This window comes from Callithrix jacchus, chromosome 8 (genome assembly GCF_049354715.1).
Source record: "Callithrix jacchus isolate 240 chromosome 8, calJac240_pri, whole genome shotgun sequence".
In the NCBI taxonomy this organism is placed as follows: domain Eukaryota; kingdom Metazoa; phylum Chordata; class Mammalia; order Primates; family Cebidae; genus Callithrix; species Callithrix jacchus.
Genome location: NC_133509.1, coordinates 40,591,745 through 40,608,757, shown reverse-complemented (window position 1 = coordinate 40,608,757; position 17,013 = coordinate 40,591,745). Strand labels below are relative to the sequence as shown.

The window sequence follows — 17,013 nt, the reverse complement described above, 5'->3', positions numbered from 1 at the left end:
AAGAACGAAGCCAGAGGCATCATGCTACCTGACTTCAAACTATATTACAAGGCTACAGTAATCAAAACAGCATGGTACTGGTACCAAAACAGAGATATAGACCAATGGAACAGAACAGAGGTCTTGGAGCAATGCCACAGATCTACAACCATCTGATCTTTGACAAATCGGACAAAAACAAGAAATGGGGAAAGGATTCCCTGTTTAATAAAGGATACTGAGAAAAATGGCTAGTCATGTGCAGAAAGCAGAAACTGGACATCTTCCTGAAACCTTACAATAAAATTAACTCCAGATGGATTCAAGACTTAAACATAAGACCTAACACCATAAAAACACTAGAAGAAAACCTGAGCAAAACCATTCAGGACATAGGCGTAGGCAAGGACTTCTTGACTAAAACACCAAAAGCATTGGCAACAAAAGACAAAATAGACAGATGGGACCTAATTAAACTCCACAGCTTCTGCACAGCAAAAGAAACAATTATTAGAGTGAACTGGTAAGCAGCAAAATGAGAAAAAATCTTTGCAATCTACCCCTCTGACAAAGGGCTAATATCAAGAATCTACAAAGAACTAAAACAGATTTACAAGAAAAAAAAACAAACAAACCCATCCAAAAGTGGGAGAAGGATATGAACAGACACTTTTCAAAAGAAGACACATATGAGGCCAACAAACATGAAAAAATGCTCATCACTGGTCATTAGAAAAATGCAAATCAAAACCACATTGAGACACCATCTCAAGCAAGTTAGAATGGTGATCATTTAAAAATCTGGAGACAACAGATGCTGGAGAGAATATGGAGAAATAGGAACACTTTTACACTGTTGGTGGGAGTGTAAATTAGTTCAACCATTGTGGAAGACAGTGTGACGATTCCTCAAGGACTTAAAATAGAAATTCCATTTAACTCAGCAATCCCATTACTGGGTATATATCCAAAGGATTATAAATCATTTTATTATAAAGACACATGCACACATATGTTCATTGTGGCACTGTTTACAATAGCAAAGACTTGGAACCAACCCAAATGCTCATTGATGATAGACTGGACAAGGAAAATGTGGCACATATACATCATGCAATACTATGCAGCCATAAACACAATGAGTTTGTGTCCTTCGTAGGTACATGGACGAACCTGGAAACCATCATTCTCAGCAAACTGACACAAGACCAGAAAATCAAACACCACATATTCTCACTCATAGGCCCGTGTTAAACAGTAAGAACACATGGACACAGGGAGGGGAGCATCACACACTGGGGTCTGTTAGGTGGGAATAGGGGAAGGAAAGCGAGGGACAGGGAGGTTAGGGAGGGGTAACATGGGGAGAAATGCCAGATATAGGTGACAGGGGGATAGAAGCAACAAACCACATTGCCGTGTATGCACCTATGCAACAGTCCTGCATGATCTGCACATGTATCCCAGAACCTAAAGTACAAGATAAATAAATAAATAAATGACCTGGAATAGATGTGCAGTCTCATAACAAAATTTATTGAACTATTTTGAAAATATTTTATAGCATATTACTGTTTTTATCAACAAATGTGACACATATTTTTCTGTAGCCTAAGTATCTGCATTATTGAAAAATTATATCAGGAAAAAAAAAAGAACAACCATTGTGGTGAACAGTTCAGAGTTTCCTTAAAAAACTAAAAATGGAGCTACCATATGATTCAGCAATGCCACTGCTAAGTATATAACCAACAGAAAGGAAATCCATACATCAAAGCAGTATCTGCACTCCCATGTTTATTGTAGCACTATTCACAATAGCCAAGATTTGGAAGTCACCTAAGTGTCCAACAACAGAGGAATGAATAACTTATTTCCGTGATTGGGGACTATCTATTAAAGCCCACAAGCAAATGGCACTGTGAAACATTTCTGCCACTTTTTCTGCACTAAAAAGATTACAATCTCAATAGACTGCATTTACATGGACAAAAGGCACATGGTGGTACAATGGCCAACTGCAAATGATAATTTAATTAAATTGCTAATTCAATATCTTCTATATGTAGGGATATTATGTAACAAATATTGGAGTATAGTTTAGCAGCCTCAATAGATACAGAAGGCTTAATCAACACAAGGCAAGATCCTGACTGTTGAATGGGCCAGATTACTGGGTATTAGACAAAGGAGGCAGCAAGGTTGTTGAGAGAAGGAATAAAATGAGGCATCAAGGAAAGAAGGAGAAATTATGTAGACAAGTGGGTCTAGTAAAGGTAATGTTTTAAAAGATATTGTACTTTAAGGGTGACTAATTGTTCATAGTTTTGGATGGCAGTCATATGCCAAAAAAGGTAACAGAGGAAAACCATTTTGCAAGAGTGTGTTTGACTGATAACAAAGGGCAAGGCCAGAGGGAAGGTGATCAGTCTGCAGCTCAGAGAAAACAGACAGAGGCAGACAGCTCTACAGAAAGAAGCAGAGGGTGATTCTGCATGTTTCACCATAAAGGAAAGCAAGCTGAGTCCAGAGTGCAAAGTAGAGGAATCCTATGATTGTGAAAATCACAGAGGCACTGATGACACCTTGAGATGAGACCTCAGAGACCAAAGAACATACAGAGAGAACAGAAGTTGTCAAAGGTGGAAAGAGATCAGAAGGAAGGATAGAGAGGTGACCATTCCCTCCAGTACAAGTCTACCCTTGGTGGCCTTGGTGGAGTCTATTTCTGCAAAGTAAAAAGATAAAAGATGAAAGCAAACACCCCAGGCTAGGGATTGCATAAGTCAGGTATTTCCAAACTTTTTCAAGCTCAGAATATTTGCTCAAAGGGTATCTTTGACGTGAATATGGAAACAATACAGTAACATTTAACCTGTTAAATGCTCTCCTCCCTCCCTAGCAGTGAAGACGCTGTACTATCTCAGAGTCCCCAAGACAAAGCTTAAAGCCACTGAATGTCACCCAAAGAGATGTTCCCTCTCTCCCCATTTAAAAACCTTTCCAATGATGCTGCTCAAATTAATACACAATGACAAACACTGCCACCTCAGAGAAATACACAGGACCCAAGTTTATCCACCTAAAGAACTCCTGTTCAGTTGGATTAAAGATTTAAACATAAGAACTAACACCATAAAAACCCTAGAAGAAAACCTAGGCAACAACATTCAGGATGTAGGCACAGGCAAGGACTTCATGACTAAAACACCAAAAGCATTGGCAACAAAAGCCAAAATAGACAAATGGGATCTAATTAAACTCCAGAGCTTCTGCACAGCAAAAGAAACAATCATTAGCGTGAACCAGTAACCAACAGAATGGGAAAAAAATTTTGCCATCTACCCATCTGACAAAGGGCTAATATCCAGAATCTACAAAGAACTAAAACAGATTTACAAGAAAAAAACAAACAAACCCATTCAAAAGTGGGCAAAGAATATGAACAAACACTTTACAAAAGAAGACATATATGTGGCCAACAAACATGAAAAAATGCTCATCATCACTGGGCATTAGAAAGATGCAAATCAAAACTACATTGAGATACCATCTCACACAAGTTAGAATGGCGATCATTAAAAAATCTGGAGACAACAGATGCTGGAGAGGATGTGGAGAAATAGGAACACTTTTACACTGTTGGTGGGAGTGTAAATTAGTTCAACCATGTGGAAGACAGTGTGGCGATTCCTCAATAATCTAGTAATAGAAATTCCATTTGACCCAGCAATCCCATTACTGCGTATGTATCCAAAGGATTATAAATCCTTCTATTATAAAAATACATGGACACATATGTTCATTGAGGCTCTGTTTACAATAGCAAAGATCTGGAACCAACCCAAATGCCCATCAATGATAGACTGGACAAAGAAAATGTGGCACATATACACCATGGAATACTATGCAGCCATACAAAATGACTAGTTTGCATCCTTTGTAGAGACATGGATGAATCTGGAAACCATCATTCTCAGCAGACTGATACAAGAACAGAAATCCAACCACCACATTTTTCACTCATAGGTAGGTGAGGAACAATGAGAACACTTGGGCACAAGGAAGGGAACAACACGCACAGGGCTTGGGGGGAGGGGAGGAAAGGGACAGCAGGAGGCGCAGAAGATGGGAAGGGTTAACACCAGGAGAAATGCCTGATGTAAGCGAAGAGGGGGGAGACAGCAAACCACAATGGCATGTATGTACCTAAGCAACAATTCTGCAGGATGCAGGATATGCACATGTACCCCAGAGCCCAAAGTACAATAAAAAAGAAAACTGCATGTTTGAAGTACATCAGTGTAGTCACCACTCATATCTAATCAATGTGAATATTTTGCCACATTTTATTTCATTATTTTTAGGGAAATAAAACATTACAGGAACTGTTTAAAACCTCTTTTTCCTCCTCCCTAATTCCATTCTCCTTCTGACTCTCTCACCCCAGATTATCACTATCCTGCCAGGGTTTATTCTTGCTATCAACAACTTCTTTGTTTTATTCTGTGTGCATATATTCCCAACCCATGGTATTATTTTCTGTTTATATAAAGACATATGTTATACTGTGTTTATTCTTCTGCAGTGCATACATCTTGTTCATTTATTTTAAGAGCTTTATAACTCTGTAATCTGACTATACCCCTTTTATCCATTTTCCTATTGTGGATATTTAGAATCTTTACTGTTACAAACAATGCTGTGATAAACATTCTTGTGCTTGTCTTATTGTGTGCATGTTCAAGACTTTTTTTAGGATATAACCAAAGTGAAATCACTGAGCATAAACACATTTTAGCCGCTTAAGCATTAGCTCAGTCGTCACCTTTGAGAGGCTTCCCCTGGCCTGGTTGAACAGTTATTTTTCCTTTTCTAGTCCCAAAATAACTTGCAAACACCTCTCTCTTTCCCTGCATTCACCACAGGAACATTTGCAGGTTTGTATCCCCAAGTGGGTCATGATCCTCACAGACAGGGAGTCTGCATGTAGCACATAAGAGACTATTAATCGGTGCTTGCTGAAGAAAATTAGAAGCTGATCAACAAAACAAAATTCCCTTAGCTATGTGGGAAAGTATGCAAATGGCCACCTGAATTCCAGAGGATAGCATAGATTTCATCTAAGGAGCTATACATAGCCAGGAGGGGACACAAATCAAGAACTTAAGAGAAAAGAGATTGTATAAGATCTGGGAGAACATGATGAATCCAAGTCACTTCTGGGTCACATTGCAAAGGGAAACTAGCTAAGTCTAACACCTTTGAGGATACCATTATTGGTAAAATAAAAATACAGCCTTAAAATTAATGAAGACATTAGCCTGAGGCAAACCTAATACAGAAGATCACAGATGATAGAGGAAGGGCCAGTGATTACAATGGTTAGGTATGACTAAGAAAGATATTAAAGTAAATACAGGTATTTAAGTCTCCATTTCACCCTAAATACAATCATTTTTCAAATTATATTACTTTGTGGGCAAGGAAAAACTCTCATGTATTCTTACTAGGCATGTAAATTGGTGTACACTACTTGAAAATATCTAGCATAACTGTAAGCATCTTTTCTTCACCCCCAGTGGAGAAAGTAGAGTTTATTTAAGAAGTAGTATAAGCGTAACTGGGTGGGAGAAAAAAACAACGTTCTGATCATCGTTTGACGGTTAATACCACTGCTAGAATTTATCCTGTAAACCCATTTATAAAATTATAAAACAATTCTAATAGTAAAAGTTATAAACAACATAAATGCTCATTAATAGAGGACTACATAAATTGTCAGGCATCCATTGAGTAGAATATTATATAGCCATTAGAAAGAATACATCAGAGTTCCTTCTGGAAAACGGGCTTATGGATACTTAAGTTGGATAATTATGCTGCTAAGTTTAAAAAGCAGGGAAGAAAACAGCCTGCAGAAGTATAATCCCCTTTACATAAAACACACACAGGCTAGAGGAAGGCACTGGAAAATTAATAGTAGTTATCTTTGGGTTTGCAGCATATAGAGTGAGTAGAATTTGCTACTTCTGTGACCCAGAATGGCTTGGATTCATTTTCGTGTTCTCCCCAGATCTTACACAATCTCTTTTCTCTTAACTTCTTGATTTGGGTCCCCTCCCGGCTAGGTACAGCTCCCTGGATATATATTTGGATATTTGTGTATGTGCTACATTACCATTTTTTACATTTTTAAATGTAAAAAAATTGTTTGAGACAGAATGTAATATATATACAGTTTTTTTGATATTTTGAGACAAGGATAAAGTGAAAAATTATGTCACTGTCATACAGTCGATAAGAAATGTTATGATCTAAGCTGCTTGTCCAGGGTTTGGGTCATTTCCCAGGCTTCACATTGACTTAAAATAGTACCTCCTAACAAGGAATAAGTTTTTTTTAATGAGCAACCTCTTGCCAGAAGAAATTGAGCTTCTTTGTATTGAAATACGCCATGAGAATTCCTTGCAGCTTTTCCAGGCTAATCAGAACATTCCCTAACTCAGAGTTCATTTCCACTCATTTTTAAAACTCAAGGCTAAGAATGAACAAAATATAGGGCAATTCAACTCAGGGTTACATTTCCTTAATATTTATATATATACCACATTGCGAACAATTGTATTGTCTTTGATCATTCAAATACACATACACACAGACTGGGTTAGCACAATTGGGTTTTACCTTGTATACAAATAGAACAGAATCTATTCAGTTCTAATCTAATGCTCTCCTGAGCACTTTTTTCCCTCTTCCCTTGAGTACAAGCCCGTCCTAGCAGGGGCTGATGTATCCCTGTGGGATTTGGTGCAATATTTTGTCGTTCTGATTGAAATGTGTGCTGCCTGGTCCCTATAGTTTAATTTAGAACAATTAAGGCTCAGGGTACATGAGCTGGCAAAGCACATTACAAACAATGGCTGCAGAATAAACTGCAGATCAATCCACACTAAATCACCCTCAAAATCCCTGCCAGCACCACAAAGCCATCCTGATTCCAGCCCTTCCTCCTCTCTCACTTCATCTCCACCACAGTAAGGAAGTCTCCATTGTTCAGTTTTGTAATTATTTTGCAGAAGTGTTTATCCTTCCAGACATTAAACTTTACAATCTTGGGCTGGGGGTCAGAGGCACATGAGAAAAGGATGCTGAGGGAGATGTGGTTCCATTCATAATGATATTGCCCCACAAATGGAGCGTGCTTCTTCCTTTTCCCAACCCTGATACTGACACGCTGTGCAAACTTGTCACCACATCTTGGCTGAGCACATATGGGAAATATTTGCTCTTTCATTCATCTTCTTGTTTACTTATTTATTTTGATGCCTGAGTGGGCATCTCATCCTTCCTCATGCCTCCATATGTATCCACCCCATAAAGCAGTCTACTTTGTCAGACAGAGTGAGCTGCCAGGTAAAAGAACTATATTCAGCTACAATTTACAAACATCTCATGAACCTACCTTCAGCACTGTTTTTTGTTGTTTAAATGAAAGAACACTAAGGTAAGGAGCTAATTCTGTTGTCTGGGTAGGGGCACTGCAGGGCTAGCACAAACCATGTTTTCAAATTCTAAAGAAGTTGTAAAAGCAAAGGATAACATCAAAATTTTAAATATACACATTTTTTTCATTTAGAAATTCCACTATTAGGGATTTTTCCAATAGAACTATTTCCCCAAGAAGGCAAAGAAATGTATATGAAATTTCTTGAAATATTATATTAGTATATAATTTTAGTATAAAAAGTTATAACAAATCTAAATTCCATCAAGAGGAGAATGAATAGATAATGCATGATGAAATCACATGATAGAAACTGTGCACTCCTTAGAAAGAAATGTAGATCTACATGAAGTAATACAAAAAAGGGCCTTAAGATATAGCTAAACTTAAAAATGAATATGAGCCCATTTTTGTTAAGTGCAATACATTAGCATAGACAATTTTTAAATCAAGAAAAATAGATCCAAACACAACAACAATAGTTAACTCTGAGGGTGGAATTCCAGAGGACTTTTTTCTTTATATATTTTGGTATTGTTTAATTTTTTTATAAAAAGTATATGTTACTTTTATAATCAGAAAATAAATGCATATATAGATAAGTATATAAATAATGTAAAGTATATTTATATCACTTGTCTATAGAAACGCATTATATGAACAATGAAATTACCTTCTATTTTGCCTTATTTCTCTATCCATTCATCCTTTAAACAAAAAGTTATTAAAAGTCTATTGATGTTTTGAGTGCCACTGTACCAGGTTCTGACAATGCAAAAACAAACCTTTTTTAGAGGCTATAATCTAATCATAGGAAATACCACTCCTCTACACACCTCCATTAGAGCCCATAATCATGGGTGGGCTTCATGATTGAGTCAGACAAATAACCCAAATAATGATCTATATAGATGCAAGATCTTTTTCTCCCAAAATCACCTATTATGAACAGACATAAAGGTAATAGCTGTCCTCCTATCATTTAAGTGCTAGTCATTTCAATCATTCAGCCTTTGGATGTTTATCTTCTTGAGGTTTACCAATAGAAGAACTACAATCACTAGCTTTATTCCGCACTTACTGCATGACACTGCACCAAATTCTTTACCTACATTGTCTCACGGCATCCTCAACAGCTTTATGAAATAATTACCATCACATATTTTATCTTTTTTTTAACAGATCTGATGGCAGAGATCTGCCCAAGGCTCCCAGCTAATACATGGCCAAGCCAAGACTACATACAGCCCAAGCCTTCAGACCCCTACAACTGTTCTGGGAATACAGTAGGTGCTCACACCAGAAGTGGTCATTGCAGTAGCTGGTAGTTCTAGTAACATTTTCTAAGCTGTCAGCCTGTGAAAGGAAACTGATGAAACAAGAGAAAAACAAAACACAATTATGAGATTTGGAAAGTTCGTGCCAGTAACCTGTCAACCTCATGATTTATGAAAAACATTAATGAAGTATAAACTATTCCAGGTGGGTCATTCTATCAAGCTCTTGATGGTGAGCTTTCAGTGTTTAGAAATCTGAGTGGCTACCAAATAGAATACTAATTCCTTATGGGAGAAAACTTCAGATTGAATTATATTGTAATTATGAACTCGGGATGGGGTGTTGGCAAGTGAGTAAGTTTGTGTGCTGAGCATGTCTATTGGCTTCAAGGTCATGTTCCATCACATCAAGCCCTCATGGAATGCAGGGTGCTCTGCATTCCAGCCTAAGCTGCAACTACAGGATTTGAAATGTGGATCCATCTCACCTTCAGTTTCGTCCCCAGCCACTGAGGAGCCACATCACAGCATGGCATGGCAATAAGTGGAAGCTGGTGCAACAAGCAATCCTCATTGGGTTTCTGCCTCATAATCCTTCCAGATTCAACATCCTCCCAATCTCATCAAATGAATAATCGTTTAGCACCTAGTATACGCTAGAAACTATGCTTCAATGCCAAGTGTAAAAAGCACATCTCTACACCCTAAGTAGTTCAAAGTCTAGTCAAGAATCTCAGTTCTGGTAGGGCATCTATGGCTAATTCCCAGATGCTACATTTCTAGCACACCAATTCCTTCTTAAGAACCATTAATGGCTATTTACCTATTCTCAGATCAAATGTAAAACTTACCCTGCCTTCAAGGCCCAAAGCTGACCTGACTCCTTTGTAAAACTCTCCAGAGGGAAGAACTAATTCCAGTTCACAGCTGTCTTTTCTAAATGCTGCACCACTTCAGCATGAGTTCTTAAAATCTGCTTTCAGTCTCAGAGTTTTTCTTACCCCCATTCTGAAAACACAATTGTACTTCAAAGATATTTTAATCAAAATAATAAAGAAAAAGCCATCATATATGGAGAAAGAGGGAATGATTCTTAAAATATTCTTTCTGTTCTCATAATACAGTTAGGCTCCTTTTGCTCACTATCAAATTGATCAGGAAAAATGATTAATAGGGACTAGGCTTAATACCTAGGTGATGAAATAATCTGTAAAAAAAAAAATCCCCATGACAAAAGTTTACCTACATAACAAACCTGCACTTGTAGCCCTGAACTTCAATGCTAAAATTTTAAATTAAAAAATAAAACAAATTGCTAGTTTCTCATATGATCCTAGAGTTTTCAGAAGCAAACAGTTCCTCAGATGTCATCTGGTTCAACCTTTCATTTCCTAGATGAGCAAATTACCTTCCAGGGGGAAAATTATCTGTGAATACATTTACAAACTCAATAAATGCTGTATTCCAGCACCCTGCTAGACCCTGGGGAAATTGTCAGTCTCCATCCTCGTGGAGTTTGCATTCTAATAGGGTAGAAAGTAAACAGGTTAATATATGTTGTAATTTCAAGTAGAGGTGAGTGCCATGAGAAACAATAAGAAATAGTTAAGATAGGGGCTGTCACCTTACATTAAAATTAACTCCAGATGGATTAAAGATTTAAACATAAAACCTAACACCATAAAAACACTAGACGAAAACGTACGCAAAACCATCCAGGACATAGGCATAGGCAAGGACTTCATGACTAAAACACCAAAAACAATGGCAATCAAAGCCAAGATGGACAAATAGGATCTAATTAAAATTCAGAGCTTCTGTAGAGCAAAAGATACCATCATTAGAGCAAATAGGCAACAACAGAATGGGAAAAAAATTTTGCCATCTACCCATCTGACAATATTCAGAATCTACAAAGAACTAAAACAGATTTACAATAAAAAAAAACCCATTCAAAAGTGGGTGAAGGATATGAACAGACACTTTACAAAAGAAGACATATATGAGGCCAACAAACATATGAAAAAATGTTCATCAACACTGGTCATTAGAGAAATGCAAATCAAAACCACATTAAGTTACCATCTCACACCAGTTAGAATGGTGACCATTAAAAAATCTGGAGACAACAGATGCTGGAGAGGATGTGGAGAAATAGGAACACTCTTACACAGTTTGTGGGAGTGTAAATTAGTTCAACCTTTGTGGAAGACAGTGTGGCAATTTCTCAAGGATCTAGAAACAGAAATTCCATTTGACCCAGCAACCCCATTACTAGGTATATACCCAAAGAACTATAAATCATTCGACTATAGAGACACATACACACATGTTGTGTTCATTGCAGCATTGTGTACAATAGCAAAGACCTGGAACCAACCCAAATGCCCATCAATTATAGTCTGGACAAAAAAAATGTGGCACATATACACCATGGAATACTATGCAGCCATAAAAAATGATGAGTTTGTGTCCTTTGTAGGGACTTGGATGAATCTGGAAACCATCATTCTCAGCAAACTGACACAAGAACAAAAAGCCAAACATCACATATTCTCACTCATAGTGAGTGTTGAACAATGAGAATATGTGGACTCAGGGAGAGGAGCATCACATACTGGTGGCAGTTGGGGGGCATAGGGGAGAGACAGTAGAGGGTGGGGAGGGGAGAGAAATTGGGGAGGGATAACATGGGGAGAAATGCCAGATATAGTATGCACCTAAAGTAAAGTAAATAAATTTTTTTTAAAAAGGAAAGAGTAAAGAGATGGTGGGTTTGGCACATTACTTTACATAAGACATCAGGAACAGGGAGTAGCAAGTGCAAAAGTCCTGAGGCAAGAATGAACTTAGTGTGCTTAAGGGACTGAGATAAGACAGGTGTCATTGGAGCACAGTGAATGAGGGGTAAGAGGGCTTAAAGACATAGAAAAGGGCCATATTTTTAGGGTCATGGTAGTCTACCATATTTTTAGTCTACCATATGGTAGACTATATTTCACATTTCTAAAAATATGGTAGACTACCATGACCCTAAAAATATTTCCAAAAATATTTTTATACCAATATTTCTAAAAATATGGTAGACTATATTTCACACTAAGTGTGAGAGGAAGCCATTTGTAGAATCTTATATGAAAGAGTAACATGACTGTATTACTTTTTTAAAAAAAACACTTGATTAAAACATGATTGTCATATCAAAATCTGTACATACTTAATGTATTTAGCTTGATCAGTTTGGAGATAAATATATACCCCTGAAATTACCACCAAAATCTCTTCTGTAAATCTATCCATAACCACTGAAAGTTTCCTTCTTCCCTCTTTATTTATTAGGATTTCTTTTTGATTAAAACACTTAAAACAAGAACTACCAGAAGGTTGAAGCAAATTTTTAAGTATATGATACTTACTATCTTTAGGCACTATGTTACACAGTAGATCTCTCGGACATATTTATCTTGTATAACCAAACTTTGTGCCCTTTGACTAATACTTCCTCATTTCCTCCTCCTAGCCTCTGGCAATCATCATTCCATACTCTGCTTCTATGAGTTTGGCTATTTTAGATTCACCATATAAGTGAGTTCATAAAGTACTTTCCCTTCCATGTTTGGTTTATTTAACATAATGTCCTCCAAGTTTATCTATGTTGTCACAAATGGCAGGATTTCCTTCTTTTTGAAGTCTGAAAATTTCATGGTATGTATATATCATTTTCTTTATCCATTTATCTAACAATGGACATTTAGGTTGTTTTCATATGTTGGCTATTATGAATAATACTACGGTAAACATGGAAGTACAGATAGCTTTTCAAGATCCTGATTTCAATACCTTTGAACATATATCCAGAAGTGGAATTGCAGAAGCATATGGCAGTTCTATTTTTAATTTTTTGAGAAATCTCCATACTGTTTTCCATAGTGACTATACCAACTTACACTGACACCAGCAGTGTACAAAGCTTCCCCTTCAACTACATTCTTAATGACATTTGTTACCCTTTGGATTTTATTAATACTGGCCATTGTAACAGGTGTGAAGTGGTATCTCCTGTGGTTTTATTGCATTTCCCTGATAAGTACTGATGTTGAGCACCTTTTCATACACCTGTTGATCATTTGCATATCTTATTTGGAAAAATGTCTATTCAGTTCCTTTGCCCATTTTTTAATCAGATTATTTGTTTTTTCACTATTGAGTTGTGTGAGTTTCTCATACATTTTGAATATTAACCGTTAAGCAAATATGTTTTACAAATACATTCTCCCACTGAATAACCTGCCTTTTTATTTTGTTGATTGTTTCCTTTGTACAACTCTTTCATTTCCTTTGTTATATTTATGCTTTTAAGGTTGCTTTTTAAATTTCTTTGTGGATCATTCATTATTAGTGTATAGAAAAACTGTAATTTTTGTATGTTGATTCTTTTTACCCTGAAATTTTACTGAATGTATTTATTCTATCAGTTTTTTATGGAGTCTTTAGGGTTTTCTACATATAAGATCATGCCATCTGCAAACAAAGATAATTTTATTCCTTCTTCTCTGATTTGGGTGCCTTTTTTTTTTTTCTTGTCTAACTGCTGTGGCTATAACTTTTGATAGTATGTTTCATGTAAGTAGCAAGAGTGGGCATCTTTGTCCTGTTCCTGATCTTAGCAGAAAAGCTTTCCGTTTTTCAACATTGAGCATGTTAGCTATTGTCTTGTCATACATGGCCTTTTTACGTTGAGGTACAGTCCTTCTATACCTAACTTGCTGATAGTGTTTATCATGAAAGGGTGCTGAATTTTGTCAGATGCTTTTTTTTGCATCCATTGGGATGATGATGTGATTTTTATTCTTCATTCTGTTGATGTGGTATATGCATTAATTGATTTGCTTATGTTGAAAATCCTAATATTTTTCAGGATTTTGGCATCATGTTCATCAGGTATATTGACCTGTAGTTTTCTTGTGGCATCTTTGTTGGGGATTGATAGCAGGATGATGCTGGCCTCATAAAAAGAATTTGGAATCTTCCCTTCTCTTCTATTATTTGTGAGTTTTTAAATAATTGCTATTAGTGACTGAATGTGGTGGCTCACACCTGTAATCCCAGCTACTGGGGATGCCGAGGAAGAAAAATCACTTGAACCCAGGAGTTCGAGGTAACAGGGAACCCTGATCATGCCACTGCAATTCAGCCTGAATGATGGCATGATACCTTTTCTTAAATAAATAATAAAAATAAAAAGAATTGGCATTAATTCTTCTTTAAATGTTTGGTAGAATTGACCTGTGAGGTCATCTGGTTTTTCTTTGTTGAAAAGTTTTTCATTACTGAAAATCTCCTTGTCACTGGTCTGATTAGACTCTGTTTCTTCTTGATTCAGTTGTGACCAGCTGTATGTTTCTAGGAATAGGAATGTATATATTTCTTCTAACTATCCGATTTGTTGGTGTATTATTGTTCATAAGTCTTTTATGATCTCTTTATTTCTGTGTCATTAGTATTACATTTTTAAAAGATCATTCTGTATCTTTTTATGATCACAAACTCTCATTCATTGCTAGTGGGAATACAAAATGGTGCAACCACTTTGGAAGACAGTTTTGCAGTATTTTAGAAAACTAAACACATTCTTATCACACAATCCAGCAATTACATTCCTTATGATTTTCTCAAAGGAGCTGAAAAATTATGTTCACACAAAAACCTGCACACATGTTTCTAGCAGCTTTATTTATAATTGCCAAAATGTGGAAGCAAATGCAATGTCTTTCAGTAGGTAAATGAATAAACTGTGGTACATCTGGACAATAGCTGGAATGTTATTCAGCACTAAAAAGAAATGAGCTCTCAAACCAGGAAAAAGACATGAAAGAAACTTAATTGTGTATTACTAAAAGAAAGAAGCTCATCTGAAAAGGCTACATATTCTATGATTCCAACCACATGACATTCTGCAAAAGACGAAACTATGACAACAGTAATAAGATCAGTGGTTGCCAGGGATTGTGGGGAGGGAGAGATGAGTAGGCAGGGCAGAAAAGATTTGTAGGGCAGTGAAACAATTCTGTATGATACTATAATGGTGACACATGATATTATACATTTGCCAAAACCCAGAGAATGCTCACCACCAAGAGTGAGCCCTAATTTAAACTGTAGACTTTGGGTAATTATGATGCATCAGGGTAGGTTCAGCAATTGCAACAAATGTACTGCTCTGGTGAAGAGGTTTACAATGGTAGAGGCTGTGCATGGGAAGCAGGAGGGGTATAAAATGGAAATTTTCAGTACCTATAACTCAATTTTGCTGTTAACCTAAAACTTCTCTAAAAATTAAGGTTTGCTTTTTAGAAACTGACGTTTATTTTCCATCAACCGTATTTCCATGTTGCTTGAGAGCCTATGCAAGAACAGCTTAAACCACTCAGTGGTTGCTCCTATCCACCCAGTGGCCTGAGCAGTGGGAGCCGTATACCAGTCTTCCCTGGCAGTCTTTAGTAGGGAACTGCTGAACAGGCACAGAGGGCACCTGCATGCCTTCAGACCAGTCTGCAACCTCAGAGTGAGCAGCAGTGAACTCAGGAGCTGGAGAAGTCCATTCACCCTGAAACTCCTCCTTGATCATAACCTTTTCAGCAGCAGCCTGCTCTTCTTTTTCAATCTCTTCAGGATCTCTGTAGAGCTGAGATCAGGCATGACCTCCCATAGGTGCTCACAGGAAATGGTGCCACACATCCACAGAACTTCCCAGGCTGGCATCCACCTCATCAAACCCACTGAGTGAGCTCCCTCATTAATGCATGGGAAGGCAATGTCCACATGGAGCAAAGGAGAATCTGTGTTACACAGAGGAGTGGTAGGTAGGTTAACATAAGATAACTTCGTGAGAGACTGGTGGTCATCCCTGCAGTCAGTAACCACAAGTAGCTGTGGCTCCCTGAAGGCTGCCTGGATCTGGTTAGTGAAGGTTCCAGGAATGAAGTGGCAGCAATTGGCGTGGCTCCAGTGGCATCAGCAAACTTCACCATGGCCCTCTGGCCAGTATTCCTGGAGGATGTAAGACTGACACCAGCAGGGTTTTCAATGGCAACAATGGCACGAGCTGCCAGGAGAACCTTCTCCCAGGTCCTCTTCAGATTTATGATGCAAATGCCATCACTTTTCCTTTTACAGATGTACTGTTCCATCTGGAAGTCAAGGTTAGTGCCACCTAAGTGAGTTCCTCCTGCAGGAAACTTAAGGACATCCTCTTCCTTCATCTGCAAGAAATCAAGGGCTCCAGACATAGTGAAAGTTTCCTTTTAAGTTATGACAAGAATCAAGAACAATGCCATATGAACCCCTCTGTGGGTAGTGCAAAAAGGCAAAGTTAAGTATTTTTTAATGAAAATCATTCTGAAAGCTGTATGAAAATAAAATAGAGACAGTTGAAGGTAGAAGTAGAGAAATAAGTGAGGAAGCTACTACTAGTCTAGGAAATAGAGGAAGCCAGCATTGAGATGGCAGCGGTGGGGGTGGGGAAGACAAGAGCAGAATTGGAGATTGTTTTGAAGGTAGAACTGACAGGTTTGTTGATGGAAGTTTGAAGGAAAAACCGATTTTTGACCTGATAATACTAAGAAAGGAAGACTAAGGGAGAAACAGATTTGGAGTGAAATCAAAATCTCTACCCTGGATATTGATAGAAATCAGCATGCCAGTGTGGAAGTAGGCGGGATTTAAAGAGTCACAGGCAAGAACTCAAATACTCACCAGCCAGAATCCTCAACTAGAAGCCCAGAATCCAGATCCATAAACCAGAATCCTGAAATGCTACACCCTCTATCCCTTTCTTCTGGAAATCAGAAGACAAGGACCATAGGTAGGGACATAGATCCAATTGCATCTGCCTTCTGAGAGCTGAGGTAACCTGATGTGCTTGTACAAGCCTGGCGCAGCCTCCTGCCCAAGATCAAAGTAAACTCTACATTGCCATAGCAAGAAAGCTGCTTAAACCTTCAGCATGATAACCCAGTGCCAGATCATGAGCAGCAGATAAGGGCATAGAAAAGAACTCATGAAATAGAGAATAATGCAATACCTTTTGCCTTGAGAAAGTTGGGACCTTCCAAAAGTAAAATGGATTCAACAATCATGAACTAATCGGTGAAGCCCTGTATTGGGTACTACAGGGCAGCTTCAGAGGCATAGAAGACAAATCACAGATCTTCAAGAGATATCAGCCAAGTGGACTTCAGAAAGTGGCTA

At 37.6% G+C, this 17,013-nt stretch overlaps 1 pseudogene; it reads right to left on the bottom strand.

The window, feature by feature from the left end:
- Positions 1 to 14,831: 14,831 nt before the first annotated feature.
- On the bottom strand, positions 14,832 to 16,052 carry LOC118145107 (small ribosomal subunit protein uS2 pseudogene; annotated as a pseudogene).
- Positions 16,053 to 17,013: the final 961 nt, after the last annotated feature.